The following is a 14,744-nucleotide window of genomic DNA, read 5'->3' as shown; positions in this document are numbered from 1 at the left end:
ATGATCCCGCTGCTTTTGTTTTGGTTTGCCTAGTTCCCTCTTAGAAGACTCACGAGGAAGATATTCTGCATTGGAAGAGGAGAAAACTTTTTTCTTAAAGCGCTGAGAGGCCCGTGAGGCCCGTGAGGATGAGGGGACGGCCTAGAAACCCCTTTATGGTTTCAGCGCGGGGTTTCCGGGGACACACAGGGCATGGGTTGTTGTCCTTGTTTCCCCGGGCAGAGCTTCCGACCCTGTTGGGGACAATGGAGACAAGCTGGGGCTCTGGAGCAGAGGAGGGAGCTGGTGTCGGGACATGGATTCTGTTCCCTCCTCTGTCTCTGCTGAGTGCTGGGACCTTGCACAAGCCATCACTCAGCCTCCGTGTCCTTGCTACAGATGAAGGGAGTCAAATAAAATAATGTCCTAAAGTCCCTCAGAGCCTTATCTCCAGAACCTAAGTAAGGCCACCAGGAGATCTGTTGTATAGCCAAGCACTAAAGGGAACGAGGCAGATGAAGGAGGCTGCCAGAAATGTTAGGAAAGCGGGGTCTCCCTCTGAATGGCAGGAGGAGGCACCCTGTGGAGCTGGGGCTCACTGGGCCAGAGATCCAGTAGAGAGTAAGCTTGAGGAGTGTTTGGGGAAGCCAAATGCGTGGATAAAGTGCTGGGATGGGTAGGTTGGACTGGAGGGCGACGGTGTTGAATTCTGGCCCTAGTTTTAGAACCTGAGCCTGTGGGCAAAAGGCAGCTATCGGAGGTGTGGTGGACTAGAGGGAAGGCTGGACAAGGTGTGTTTTGGCGACAGTGTGGAAACAGGCCAGCCTTCATTTTTTTTTTTTTTAAGATTTTATTTATTTATTTGAGAGAGAGAGACAGAGAGCATGAGCATAGGGAAGAGGCAGAGAGAGAAGCAGGCTCCCCACTGAGCAGAGAGCCCCACGTGGAGCTTGATCCCAGGACCCTGAGATCATGACCTGAATTGAAGGCAGACGCCCAACCAACTGAGCCACCCAGGCGCCCTGACCAGACTTTCTTTGCTACAAATACTGGCCTCTCAGTGGGGATAGAAACTTCACCTTGCCATACTCCAGCGGGCTCCCGAACATGGCTCTTCCCTGCTCAGTGGTGCTCAGTCGGTCCGTGATAGAGGACTGGGTCAGAGGACGGGGTGGAAGGCAAGTAACCACTGGTGGAGAGTGGTAATTGCATTAAAAATTTATTTTATTGTGGTAAAATATCCATACTGTAAAATTTACCGTTTTAGCCACTTCTAGGTATGTAATTCGGTGGTGTTTAGTACCTCCACATTGTTGTGGAACCATCACCACCATCCATTTCCAGAACTTCCTCATCTTCCCAAACAGAAACTCTGTACCTATAAAACAGTAAGTCCTTGTTCCTCCCTCTCCCTAGCCCCTGGGAACCACTATTCTACCTTCTGTCTCTATAAATTTGCCTATTTTAGGTATCTCACATAAGTAGAATCATAAAATATTTGTCCTTTTGTGTCTGGCTTCTTTCTTTCTTTCTTTCTTTTTTTAAGATTTTATTTAGGGACTCCTGGGTGGCTCAGTTGGTTAAGCATCTGCCTTTGGCTCAGGTCATGGTACCAGGGTCCTGGGATCAAGCCCTGCATTGGCCTGCCTGCTTGGCAGGAAGCCTGCTTCTCCCTCTCCCACTCCCCCTGCTTGTGTTCCCTCTCTTGCTGTCTCTCTCTCTCTGTCAAATAAATAAATAAAATCTTTTAAAAAAATTTTATTTATTTGAAAGAGAGAGTGTGTCAGTGGGACCGTTGAGGGGCCAGGTAGATGGTAGAGGGAGAAGGAGAAGCAGGGTCCCTGACAAGCAGGGAGTGGGAGTCTGATGACACAGGGCTCACTCCTAGGACCCTGGGATCATGACTGGAGCTAAAGGCAAAAGATTTTATTTATTTATTTGACAGACAGGGTTCACAAGTAGGCAGAGAGGCAGGCAGAGAGAGAACCGGGGAAACAGACTCCCTGCCAAGAAGAGAGCCCGATGCAGGGCTCCATCCCAGGACCCTGGGACCATGACCTGAGCCGAAGGCAGAGACTTTAATCCACTGAGCCACCCAGGTGCCCCTAAAGGCAGATGCTTAACTGACTGAGCCACCCAGGCACCCCATGTCTGGCTTATTTCATTTAGCATGATGTCCCAGAAGTTCTGTGTTGTGATGTATGTCAGACCTTCTCTCCTTTTGAAGGTTGACTAATAATTCGTTGTAGGTGTAGACCATGTTTTGTTTATCCATTCATCTGCTGGTGTTCACTTGGGTTGTTTCTACCTTCTGGGTCTTGTGGGTGATGTTGCATTTAAAATGTAAAATTTGGCTGAAGAAAGTTTTATTCTCTATAAGGTGTGCTGTGCATTGAAAAACATTTCTCTGTGGAGAGCTTAGAGCAACTGAGATATTCCTTGATGACCTAGGTGTCTTGGATGTCTTAGAGAACAGGACCTGAGGGTTGTGGCGTGTGTGAAACTAGAATGACTTTTTTGACAGCTACTTTAAGCTCTCACTATGGTCATTAGAAAAGGTCTCGGTAGAGGAAGGAAGGCTTCCTGGGAAGACTCCTCTGGAAGGAGGCAGAGTCAATTTTCTGCTCTCAGTCCCTACCACTGTGTGACTTTTTTTTTTTCTCTTACCCCTCAACCAAATCCACTCTTGAAGGTGGATTATTTGCCAAAACAAGCACTGACTGACCTAAAACCCATTTGTTGTTTCTCCCAAGAAGTAGTTGCCTTTTCAGTCTCATCTCTTCTTAGGGAATAAGATTAGGGTTTGTTCACTGTCAAATGGACCCCAGAGTTTGACACTCAGATGGAAGAGTTGTGGACAGTCTTTCTAGACCTTCTACCTTGCTGTAAATCTTGCTCAGGTGACTTCTTCTCATACACCATTTGGGCTTGAGGAAGAAGGTACTGGTTCTTCGGGGGAAGACTTTGTCCTCACAGGAGGAATGGTGAAGGAATTAGAAATCTGGAGGATGGGAGAAGCATCCCCTTGTTTTTGCTACCTTTTAGTCACCACCTTTCCTGGTGAGAATCCACACATTGTCCCAGGGGTCTGTGGAGAACTCTGAAGCTTCTAAGCTTTTCTGGATAGGGGCAGCTGAAACCATGACTCCCTTTCTTTGGGGACTATCTAGACATTTTAGCATTGGGGAAATTCCCCTTAATTGGTTACGCAAGGTGTGACTGACCTGCCTGGATAAGGGAACCCCCCAGGTGTTCGCACACAGAACTCCAAGAGAGTCAACTTCCGTAAGCGCTCTGAACAGCCATGTAGCTTTCTGGTGATGAGCATCATCTCAGGGCTCCCACTCTGCCTCTACACGTCCAACCCCTGAGACTCAGAGCAGGCTTGTGTTATCCCAGGTAACCTCACAGAGATGTGACAAGAGTTGGGTTTCTGTGCTTCAGCAAGGGGGATTAGAAAGAGAAGGGCTGGTGGGCCAAGCAGCCACCATGACAGGGTGTGGTCAAGGAACTTGCAAAGGGTTCTTTCTCTTTGGGAACCCAATAAGGAGGATAAAGTTTGTAGTATGGCTATCAAGCATTCAGTAAGCCAGTTCGCCAAAAAATCCTTATTGAGTACTTCTTATGTCCTGGGTGTACTTCTCTTAAGAGATAAAAGCAAGGTCTGTTTTCCGTGTGTACACAGGTTGAGGGGAAAGGCAAGTTCATAACCAATTATAAGGTAGAGAGTGGAAGATCGTATTTCCCCCAAATGGCCATAGTAATTACTCTAAAATATAGTATATTACTAAAAAATTTAATGTATAGTAAGGCCAACAGATTAGAAGACATTTAGTGCTGAAATGATAGTTCAGCTGTGCTCACAGATTTCAAGAGGAGTGGGCATGCCTCGGCATGAGGGGCTACCTTGAGAAGCACCAGGATCATGAGGAGAGGAGGGAAAAACTGGGGCAAGAGTCTCCATTGTGGGGATGCCCGGGTGGCTCAGTAGGTTAAGCGTCTGCTTTCAACTCAGGTCATGATCCTGAGGTCCTGGGATTGAGCCCTGCATTGGGGTCCCTGCTGGGTGAGGAATCTACTTCTCCCTCTGCCTGCCTCTCTCTCTCTCCCCTTCTCTCACAGATAAATAAATAAAATCTTAAAAAAAAAAAAAGAAAAAAGAAAAAAAGAATCTCCATTGTGGTTTCAAAGGGAAGGCACCAATGAGGTAGGATAAGCAGACTTAGGTTTGGCTACTTGAGTAATTTAGTGTGGGCTCTGAGGCTTAGGGACTGTTCCTAGCTGTCTGGGACCTGGCCCTGGGGTGATGAGGGTATGGAGATAGTAGTGCAGAGTGTGAGAGACCAAAGAAACGTCGGTTGTGTGTGGGCTTTGGATTGGTTGGTTTGTATTTGAAAAGTATGCTTGTGGGTAAATAATATACTATCTCTAGGAATTGGTCAACCCTGAAAGGGACAACCTCTCCAGGGCTGGCAAGGCCCCAAACATCAAAGTATTAGATTACAGAAAATAAAAGATGTGCTTCCTACAGTGGTATTTCGGGTCCCATGTGTTTTCCACAAACTTGTCACTCCTTCATCAGGAAGGGAATCTATTTCCTTGTACCTTGAGCTTGGAAGACCTTTGGGATTGCCTTGATGTGAAGGAAGTAACACCGTGGCTTCCAAGGTTGGGTTATCAGAAACAATATGGCTTCCACTTGCCTCTTTTTTGGTTGGGATATTGGCCCTGGGAACATAGATGCCAGGTTGTGAGGAAACCCAAGGCACGTAGATGTGACACTTCTGATTCTGATTGAGAACCCCAGTTAAGGTCCCAGTTGTTAGACTGTATCAGGTACCGCGCAAGTGAGTGAACAGTGAGATCCAGCCCCCAGTCTTTGAGCCGTGCTGGCTGATGCCAACTAGAGCAGAGGGAAGCAGTCCTCGATGAGCCTGCCCACGTGCACCTCTGTAGGAAGAATAAATGATGTCATTATTTTCAGCCCCTAGTCTTGGGGTAGTTTTTTGCACAGTGGCAGGTAATGGGCACACAGGGTAAGGTCAAGCTGGGTCAGGGAGCACAGGATATTCTGGATACAAATGGAGAGGGTGGGACAGGGATGGGGTGGAGACAGGTCAGAAAAGACATCCCAGAAATAATAGTGGCCGAGTCTGAGAGCTTACAGTATGCCCAGGTGCTATTTTAAGGACTTCGTGTGAGTCTGAACTGTTTCTATTCCCAACACTTCTGACACCAAATGTGGGGCTTTGCCTCACACCAAAAAATTCTTTAACTCTCTGGACACCAGCTGGGGGTCCTATAGTTCAATTCAGTTCTGACACTGCCTGGAGTTAGAGCAGACATCACAGGTTAAGGGCTCTGTCCCACAAGACTGCTCCCACCACCCCATCACTGCAGACACTAATTACAAGTCCCAGGTTATAACCTGTCCTTCTGACCACACAACTATAAATGATCCCCTTCTCATGTTTGACAACTTGCTAGAGTGGCTTCCACAACTCAGGAAAGCACTTTACTTCTTACTGTTTGTTGCCAGTTTATTATAAAGGTTATAGCTCAGTAACAGCCAAATGCAAGAGAAGCGTAGGGCAAGGGATGCGGGTGGGAGAGGTCCCCCGAGCTCCCAAGCCTTCTCTGGGCATGCCAGCCCCCCAGCGCTTGGATATGTGCTCCAGCTTGGAAACTCACCAAACCTATTGTTTACAGTTTTTTTTGGAGGTTCCATCACATAGGCTTGACTGATTAACTCACTGACCATTAGAGAGAGAATTCGATCTCTAGCCACACTCAACTCCCTGCAGTTGTGGGGCTGGGGCTGAAAGTTCCAGCCCTCTCCCCGCAGGTCGGTTCCTCTGGCAACCAGCCTTCTTCCTGAAGCTCTCTGGGGGTCCACCATGAATCACCTGTTTAGCCCAAGCTCAAGTATGGAAAGGGGCTGGTTATGAGTAACAAAAGATGCTCCTATCTCTCAGAAAATTTCAAGGATTTTATTTTATTTATTTTTGAGTAAATTTGAATTCCAGTGTAATTAACATACAGTGTTACATTAGTTTCAAATGTATAGTAGAGCGGTTCAGCCCTTTTGTGTGTGACTCTGCTCATTATGACGAGTGTGCTCTCAATTCCCTTCACCTGTTTCACCCCCACCCCCCACCTCCCCTCTGGGAACCATCAGTTCTCTACAATTAAGAATATGTTTTTTGGTTTATCTTTTTTCCCCCCTTGGTTCATCCATCTATCTATCTATCTTTCTTTCTTTCTAAAGATTTTATTTATTTATTTGAGAGAGCGAGCGCACAAGCAGGGGGAGTGGCCGGTAGAGGGAAAGGGAGAAGGCAGCTCCCCACTGAACAAGGAGCCTGATGTGGGGCTCGATCCCAGGACCCTGGGACCATGACCTGAGTCGAAGGTCATGGCTTAATCCATCCTGACTGGTCTTGTTTCTTAAATTCCATATATGCGTGAAATCATATGATATTTGTCTTTCTCTGATGGACTTATTTTACTTAGCATTATACTCTCTAGAGCCATCCATCTTGTTTCAAATGGTAAGTAAGATATCATACCACTTCTTCTTTATCCATTTATCTATCCGTGGACACTTGGGCTGCTTCCATAATTCGGCTATTGTAAATAATGCTGCAATAAACATAGGGTACATATATCCCTTCAAATTAGCATTGCGTCCTTTGGGTAAGTACCCAGTAGTGAAATTACTAGATTGCAGGGTAGTTTCTTATTTTTAATTTTTTGCGGAAACTACATACTGTTTTCCACAGTGGCTGCACCAGTTTGTATTCCCGCCTTTCCCAAAGGAGGATTCCTTTTCTTCCACATCCTCACCAACACTTGTTACTTCTCGAGTCTTTGATGTTAGCCGTTTTGACAGGCGTGAGGTGATAGCTCACTGTGGTTTTGATTTGTAGGAAATTCTGAGGATTTTTAGAAGCTCTGTGTCAGGAACTGGGGAGAAGATCAAATATATATTTCTTAAGGTATCACAGGGCATTAATTCATGTAATCCTTGTACTAACCCTACAGCGTTAGTACCATTCCTACTCCGAGGGTGAGGAAACCAAGCTCGGAAGTCACACAGCTAGAGGAGCACGTAGAACCAGGGTTTCAGTCAGGAGGTCTGGCTTCCGAGTGCATGCTTTCAACTGCAAGATTATGTCGTTTTATTGATTCACAGCCTCTTTCTTTATCACAGAAAAACAGGGACCGCTCGCTCACTCATTCACTCAACATTTACGGAGTGCCTACTTCATGGAGCAATGACGCATGAGCTGATCTGTAGAATGAAGAAGAGTTAGAAGCGCTACATGTGAAGGCTAATCCTCTAGCAGAAGAGATAAAGCCAGGGAAAAAACCTGATGCATTTTACCTTAACCTTTTTTATTTTGAAATAAAGAGAGATTCACAGGAAGCTGTGAGGAAAAGGTACAGGGAGTTCCCATGCTCACATCAGCTCTCCCTGCTTTCAGTCGGCGTCGGCTCAGGACAGGCCGACGTGAGCGCAAGGGAACTGATATTGGTATAATTCACAAACTCTTTGGTCTTCCCAGTTCTGCACGCGCTTGTGTGCGGGCCCGTGAGCGGACCAGAGTCCTCTCCCGTGCAGTCTCTCACTGTCACCACGATCAAGAGGCACAGCTCCTCCTTCACCACCAGCCCGGCTCCGTGAGTGGGATCGGGACGTAGGGCTGGTGCAGGTGAACCATGAACTGGCCGGAGAGGCAGGCAGAGCCCATGTGCACGGAGGATGTCCCCACATTAGGGGGCTTGAAGATTATATGGAAAGTTTGAAACAGTGATAAGGGCTAATACAGAAATACCTATAAAGAGAGGCAATGGGGCATCTTACGTTCACGCTGAGGTAGAAGTGGCTTCTGTTAGAGCCTGTCCTGAGAGTGGACTTACAGAGTTGCGAGGAAAGAGAGAACAGGGACAGTGGGGGTCCGTGTGTGGAGGTGGGTGGGTGCAGGCGACCAGCGCCCTGACCTGCGCCCGGCCCCATGTGTGTTCCTCTGCCCCTTGCTGGTCACTGCCTCCTGAGCCACCCTGGGGCACTGGCTCCCCAGCTTCTCTCACCCCACCACCCTCCAGCCCGTCTGATCTGGAAACAGTCACACAGGATTATTGTGTTTAGGGTTTTTCTGTAATCTGGAGTGAAATATAGAGCACACCTTTACAGTTTATCTCATTTTCTTCCTGTCACCAAAGCAAAGTGTTAAGAAGAGGAAGTCATTTTACAGTTGCTGTTACTGCTGCTGCATTTAGATGAGAAAAATGATTTGCTTGAGCAAAGTGGCGATCAGATAAATCCCAAGAATTTGTTTCTATAAAAAAAAAAAATGCTTGGGACTGGGGGTGCTGCTGCCTTGTTCTTGGAGGGGGTGTGTCCGGATTCTTTGGCTTCATTTGGAAGGAGTCTTGTCACCTTCGGAGTCGCGTTGGGATAGTAGGAATGGAGGCGTTGCAGCCCTTTGGAATCTGATAAAACCCTGTCCTTTCTCAGGATCTCACTTAATCCTCCCAACGAGGTAGGTAGGGTAGTGTGGGTTATATCATCTCCAGTTTACAAATAAAAGAGAGTGAGAGATGAGCGTGCCATCGCACAGATAACAAGGAGGGGGTACGTCTCTCAACGTCTCATGTGGCCTAGACTTTTTGGATGACCCATTGGAATATGTGGGATCCAACTGGTTTTCAGATGAGACACTCCAGAGAGAAGCAGGGAAAGGCACTTGCCATCAGTTCTGTGCTCGTTTTGTGCCGAGAGCAGAGTGGGCAGGGCGGCTCGCTTTTGTTCTCTCATTTAACCCAAGACTGGAGAACACCAGAACCCAAAACAAATGCAGAAGGCGTTCTCCAGGGCTGGCTCTTAACAAAGCTGTAAGCGATCACAGTTGCTTTGGGTGGCCTGGGCTTCCGCTACATGAAGTTCTTCCTTTCCTTCTGGGCCGTGTCCTGTCTCTTCCCACCCCGGGGACAGCACCATTCCCACAGCTGTTCTCTAAATCCGGACTGAGCTCGCCCCCTGTGGCTTGTGTTTCTGCAGCCCTCGTAGACACGGGGTCCCTGTTCCCGCAGCGACTCACTTGCCTGAGCTCTCCTTCCCTCGGCGACTCACGAGTCCTTGTCCTCACAGGTTCGCCAGGACCTCCAGCCTCTGGAATCTCCACAAGGTATTTCTGAGAATGTGCAGGGTGTCCTATAGTCACTAAGGACAAGCCTGTCAGCATTCTGACCGCTGTCCCCACTGGGGGGCCAAGTCTGCTCCCTTCTGTGTTGCTCCCTGCTGTGCGGTTGCCCCACGTAGGCAGCTGGTACCCGTTTTTCTCAGGATTTCAGCCGCAGCGTCCTCTCGGCTTCATATAGAACTCTGGTCTCCTTAGACGCAGTTAGGCATGCTGGGTCCTTGGAAGGAGTGACTCTGATACCCAGTGTGCTTGGCACGCCCTCCACACTCCTGAGCCAACCACAGGCACCAACGCAGGGCTCTGGGTTCACCTGCCTCTCTGCCCTGACCATGGCTGGTTATCGGGTCAAGCTCAAGGGTCTGGCTCCCCCCTCTGCTCTGGGCAAGTTTTCTCACTATAATAACAGATACAGGAAGTGTCACTTACTTCCTCCTCCCATCCCAACTTAAATACTAAAATGTGAGTCACTGATAAAAAGCAGTCATCAACTGCTGATTATCAACCCCGTGCTAGTCGGTGTGCTCGGAACTCTACGTACGTTATCTCTTTCTGATCCCAGAATGACCCCAGACTGGATGACTTACCATTGAGGGGATCAGAGGTCGGTAGGAACCCCAGCGTGTGCTCTGCCCAGTATCAGAGCCTTACCTTTCGGCACCTTAGTCTCTCTTCTATAAAATGAAACAGGTAGAGCATAGGTTCTTTAACATGTTTTCTGACTCTAAAATTCAATTCTGTTGCCTTTCTCAGGAATATCTGCCACCCAACAGAAGTCAAAAACTTAAAACCCCCCAAAGCCAGAGGACCACATACAGAAATACATCTGAATCCATATCCCTATACCAGTGTGTCAGTGGGTTCTTATTCTGAGGAGGGAGTTGTTGATCAGCGAGGGTGTTTGTTCTTGTTTTTAAATTTGAAGGAACTGAGAGCTTGCCTCAGTCTGGCTTAGAGAATTAGGGGGTCTCATGGGCTCATTTCAGAAAGGCCTGGAGCTGACAGTGGGCTTCTGCTCTTTCAGGCTGCCATTTGCAGCTTTTGCTTGTGACCGTGGTTCCCCTTTGTCCTGGCGAGGACTTCACTGGTAAGGCCGGTTGTCAGCAGTGACGGAGGTTTGCGCCCATTGTGGGGAGAAAGCACTATTTTCCTAGTCACTGAACAGTCACTCCTTTCTCACTGAGCGGCTCATCCCTGAGTAGTTCCCAACAAGCACAAGGAGTCAGTTCTCACGGGCTTACGTTATTAGCCATACTTGACTAGTCACTGCGACAGAGGGGGTGATGTTAGACTGATGGGTACATATCCACTGGGGCCCATCCCTGAGAGCTGACAGTAGATTCAGTTCTACCCAAGATTGCTTGAAGTAGGGCAGATTCTCCAAAGGAAGTTCTGGGTAGTGTATCTGGTCAGGATAGGATAGGTTCTGCCACTATAATAAGCAAGCCTAACATGTTGGTGGTTTAAGACAATCAAGACTTTTCTTGCTTTATGTTTCTATTTTTTTTTAAGATTTTATTTATTCATTTGAGAGGGAGAGAGGGCACAAGCAAGGGGAGTAGCTGGCAGAGGGAGAGGGAGAAGGAGGCAAGGAGCAAGGAGACCGATGTGAGGCTCAATCCCAGGACCCCAAGATCATGAGCTGAGCTGAAGGCAGAGGCTTAACTGATTGAGCCACCCAGGTGCCCCATTTCTTGCTCATGTTTGATGCAGGTCAGCGGGAAGTCTCTGCTCATGGTGGTCACTCCTGGGCCCAGGTTAATCAAGTGCTTTATTGCTGGGGCAGAGGGAGGAGGCTGCATCAGGGGGAGAAGACACCAGGAGTCAAATGTTTCCACCTGGCAATGATGTGCTCCACTTCCCATTACACTGGTGAGAGCAAACCAAATGGTGAAGTCTAGCCTTGAGAGGCTAGAAATGTACAGTCCTCCTGAGTGCCTAGAAGGAGAGGGGAACTGTGTCTGTGAACAGCAGTGATGTCTACCACATCAAAAACAGGTGCAGAGAGGTCATCAACAAATACTCAAGGTGATACTTTTGAAATCATGACCCCCCAAAATGGCGATGAACCAGAGAGAGCACCCGCTTTGAGTCAGGCCATCCAGGCTGGAGTATGACTGAAATTTACTAGCTCTGTGTCTCTAGGCAAGGAGTCTTGGAGCGTCTGTTTTCTCAACTGTAAAAATAGGGGTAACAGTATTTATTATGCAGGGTCTTATGCATTCAATGAAAGAATATGTGTGAAGGCGCATTGTATATTTGTGACTGCCATGAGTTCCCTAAGAGTTATTTTAACTCTTCTTTGACTCCTTTTAGCTATATAAAACCTTAATATAAGCTCTTGTCCCTTCTGGAATGAGTTTGGGAAGGCAATTACTGACTCTGACTTTGACCTCTGCTCATCACTCTGACCCCACTGCGCTCTCCGAAAATGTAGAAGGATGATGGGAATGGTCCTGGTTTTTCAAATAGTTGCCAAGGGGAAAAATGCTCCTTTGTCTCATTTTTGCTTTCTTTTCACACCTGTGACAGTGGACTATTTCCTCATCCATGATAGGTAGTTTTCATTTCCTAAGGGTTTTCGTAACGTGAGCTTTCTGAATGACTCAAGGGGAACAGGTGGGCTGGGACATGGTCCGATGGCAAATATTCCTTCCTGAAAATCCAAAGATCTGGGTCCCATTTGGGACTTTGCCCCCTGTAAGTTGCTCGAACGTGCGCAAATCAACCAGCCCATTCAGCCTCATTTGCTGATTTGTAAAGTGCAGATGGAAATTCCAGCCTCATCTTCCACAGAGGACTTTTGGGAGGAAAAAGGAATTAATATTCCCATTCTATATCCCCACATATGCATAGAATACTTTTAAGGTGGGAACAAGGCACAGAGCCAGGTGCTGAGGGGAAATCAGTTAATTAGATGTGTGAGATGCGTGTGTGCCTGTGGCCTCTTTGGCTCTCCTGGGAGGAGGCAGGGGCTTAACCTAGAGTAGCAGTGAGCATTTTGGCTATCCTAGGTACTACAGACCCAGAGGCAGCGTGTGGGTTGGGAAGACTGGCGCTCTATTGGAGACCACACTGGCTGCTCCCCTCTCGGGACCCCTCCCTGCTTTAGTGGCCCCATCAAGAAAAGCTGGAGGTAGGCGAGTGTGCATGAGATCAGGGTGTTCATATGGGAACCCCAGCCAGCATATGGGGGATACGCCGGGCTGACAACTTACCTGAACAAGGAGCAAAAGAACGCTCTTCTGGGCTTTTGCAAATCCTTCTTCTGACCCAGCTTCCCAATCCCGAGAGGGGTGAAGGGTGAGTCTTACAATAGCCTGTTCGGTGGAAGCGGGGTCACCCCACCTGCTGGCTGGGTGCTTCATGCCCTCACAGAGCACCTTGACGATGCCTCTGTCCTTTCCCACCTCTGATTCACCAGTGGTTCCCCCGGTGGTTTTGCTGGAGAAGGACTTTGGGTGAGGGCTAATTAGATAATGCCTGTGAAGCACTTGGAGCTCCTTGGAGACACGCTAGCTCTCGATGTATTATTAATAGTGGTGAGCACAGTGTTTTCAAACAAAGACGCGCCTACTTAAATGCCTGCTGGTGGTGGTGGAGGGTGCAGAGGAGGGGCAGGAGAGCACAGCCCAGTCCAAGAGTGCCTGTCCTTTGGGAAGGCCTTCAGCTCCCCATCGTGTGATCTGGGGTCAGGACAGAGGTGGGGAGTGGCATTCCAAGACGGGAATTTGTAGGGCATCCCGTCAATAGGCAGGCAGTCCTCATGTGGACGGTGCGAGCTGGGCAAAGGGTAATTCCGGCTAAACCAAGGAGAGAAAGCAGCCTGAGTGCCAGCCAGGCTGTGTCCCATCAGGGTCGTTTCCAATCAAGGGGATTGTGCCAGCTTCCAGGAGTCCTGCCTGAGCTGGCTGGCATTCCTTTGAGAGAAGTCAAATGGCTGGTCAGTAAAGGACTAATTTGGGGGTGTCAATTCCTGTGTTAGGGGTTGTGACTCCTCCCACGAGAGGATTTGGCTTGGAGAACTCACACCTCTGTCCCTGGTGACCCCTGTGGTTGTACCAGTGGGTGCATATCCCCTAAAAGACTGGCTGAAGTCTCTTGTAGACTGTGTGTATCCCCTCAGAATTCCTTTTTTTTTTTTAAAGATTTTATTTATTTATTTGACAGAGAGAAATCATAAGTAGATGGAGAGGCAGGCAGAGAGAGAGAGGGGAAGCAGGCTCCCTGCTGAGCAGAGAGCCCGATGCGGGACTCGATCCCAGGACCCTGAGATCATGACCTGAGCCAAAGGCAGCGGCTTAACCCACTGAGCCACCCAGGCGCCCCTCCCCTCAGAATTCCTAAGTTGAAGTCCTACCCCCTGCTGTGATCATATTTGGAGGTGATTCGGGTTTGGAGGTGAGGTCATGAGGGTGGACACCTTCATAACGGGATTGGTGCCTTTCTAAGAAGAAATAGTAGAGAGCTTTCTCCTGTTGTCTCTCCACGAGGAGGACATAGCAAGAAGGTAGCTGTCTGCTCGCCAGGAAGAGAGCCCTCACCAGAAGCTGAGTCAGCTGGCACCCCGCTATCGGGCTTCGGAGCCCCCAGACTGTGAGAAATAACCATCTGTAGTTTCAGCTCCCCAGTCTGTGGTACTTCGTTACGGCAGCCGAGCTGACTGAGACCAAGTCCTCACCTCCAGCCCCTCAGAAGGAGGCCTTATTTGGAAATGGGGTTATCACAGAGGTCGAGGAAGTCATTGCTTGAGACGGCTGGGCCCCTGATTCAGTGTGACTGGTGGTGTCCTTGTGAGAAAAGGAGGGGCACCCGGGTGGCTCAGTCAGTTGAGCGTCTGACTCTTGGTTTCGACTCAGGTCATGATCTCGTGGTCCTGGGATCGAGTCCCGCGTCGGGCTTTGTGCTCAGCGCTGAGCCTGCTTCAGATCTCTCTCTCCCTTCAGTTCACTCTTCTCTCTCAAATGACTAAATAAAATCTTAAAAAGAGGAGGGGGAGGAGGAGGACGGGGATGGGGACGAGGACAAGGACGAGAGAAGAAGAAATTCAGGCATACACTGAGGGCACAAGGTGAAGACCCACAGGGAGAACGCCCTGGGAAGACCACAGACTGGGGTGTTGTACCTCCAAGCCCAGGGGCGCCGAGCTCGGCCGGCAACACCAGAAGCCAAGAGAAAGGCGCTGAATGGGTTCTCCCTTGGAGCCCTCAGAAAGAGCGTGTACTTTCAGTCTGTGGCGCTTTGAGACAACACATTTCTGTGTTTCAAAGCACCAGCCTTTCGTCCTTGGTGACAGCAGCCCCGGGACACTCATCCTCCGGGGGGTCTGACAGTATCCAGTCCTTCCCCGCTGACCGCAGACACCTCCAGGCTTGCAGAAAGCCCGGCCGCGGCAAGCAGGCCTCAGCCCTCTTTGTTTCTCTCTTTCGGGAAGTCTCTTCGCTGGGCCTCTCCGGTTCTCACACTGAGGCCAGGCACTGTGCTGCCAAGGCCTCACACAGAATGTTCCCAGATACAAAAGAGCTTAGAAACCCAGCGGCTTAGGGCCAGGGAAAGGCAAAG

The sequence above is a fragment of the Neovison vison genome, chromosome 1, assembly GCF_020171115.1.
Source record: "Neovison vison isolate M4711 chromosome 1, ASM_NN_V1, whole genome shotgun sequence".
NCBI lineage: Eukaryota > Metazoa > Chordata > Mammalia > Carnivora > Mustelidae > Neogale > Neogale vison.
The sequence above is the reverse complement of the archived record's forward strand: the minus strand, read 5'-3'. Positions refer to the sequence as shown.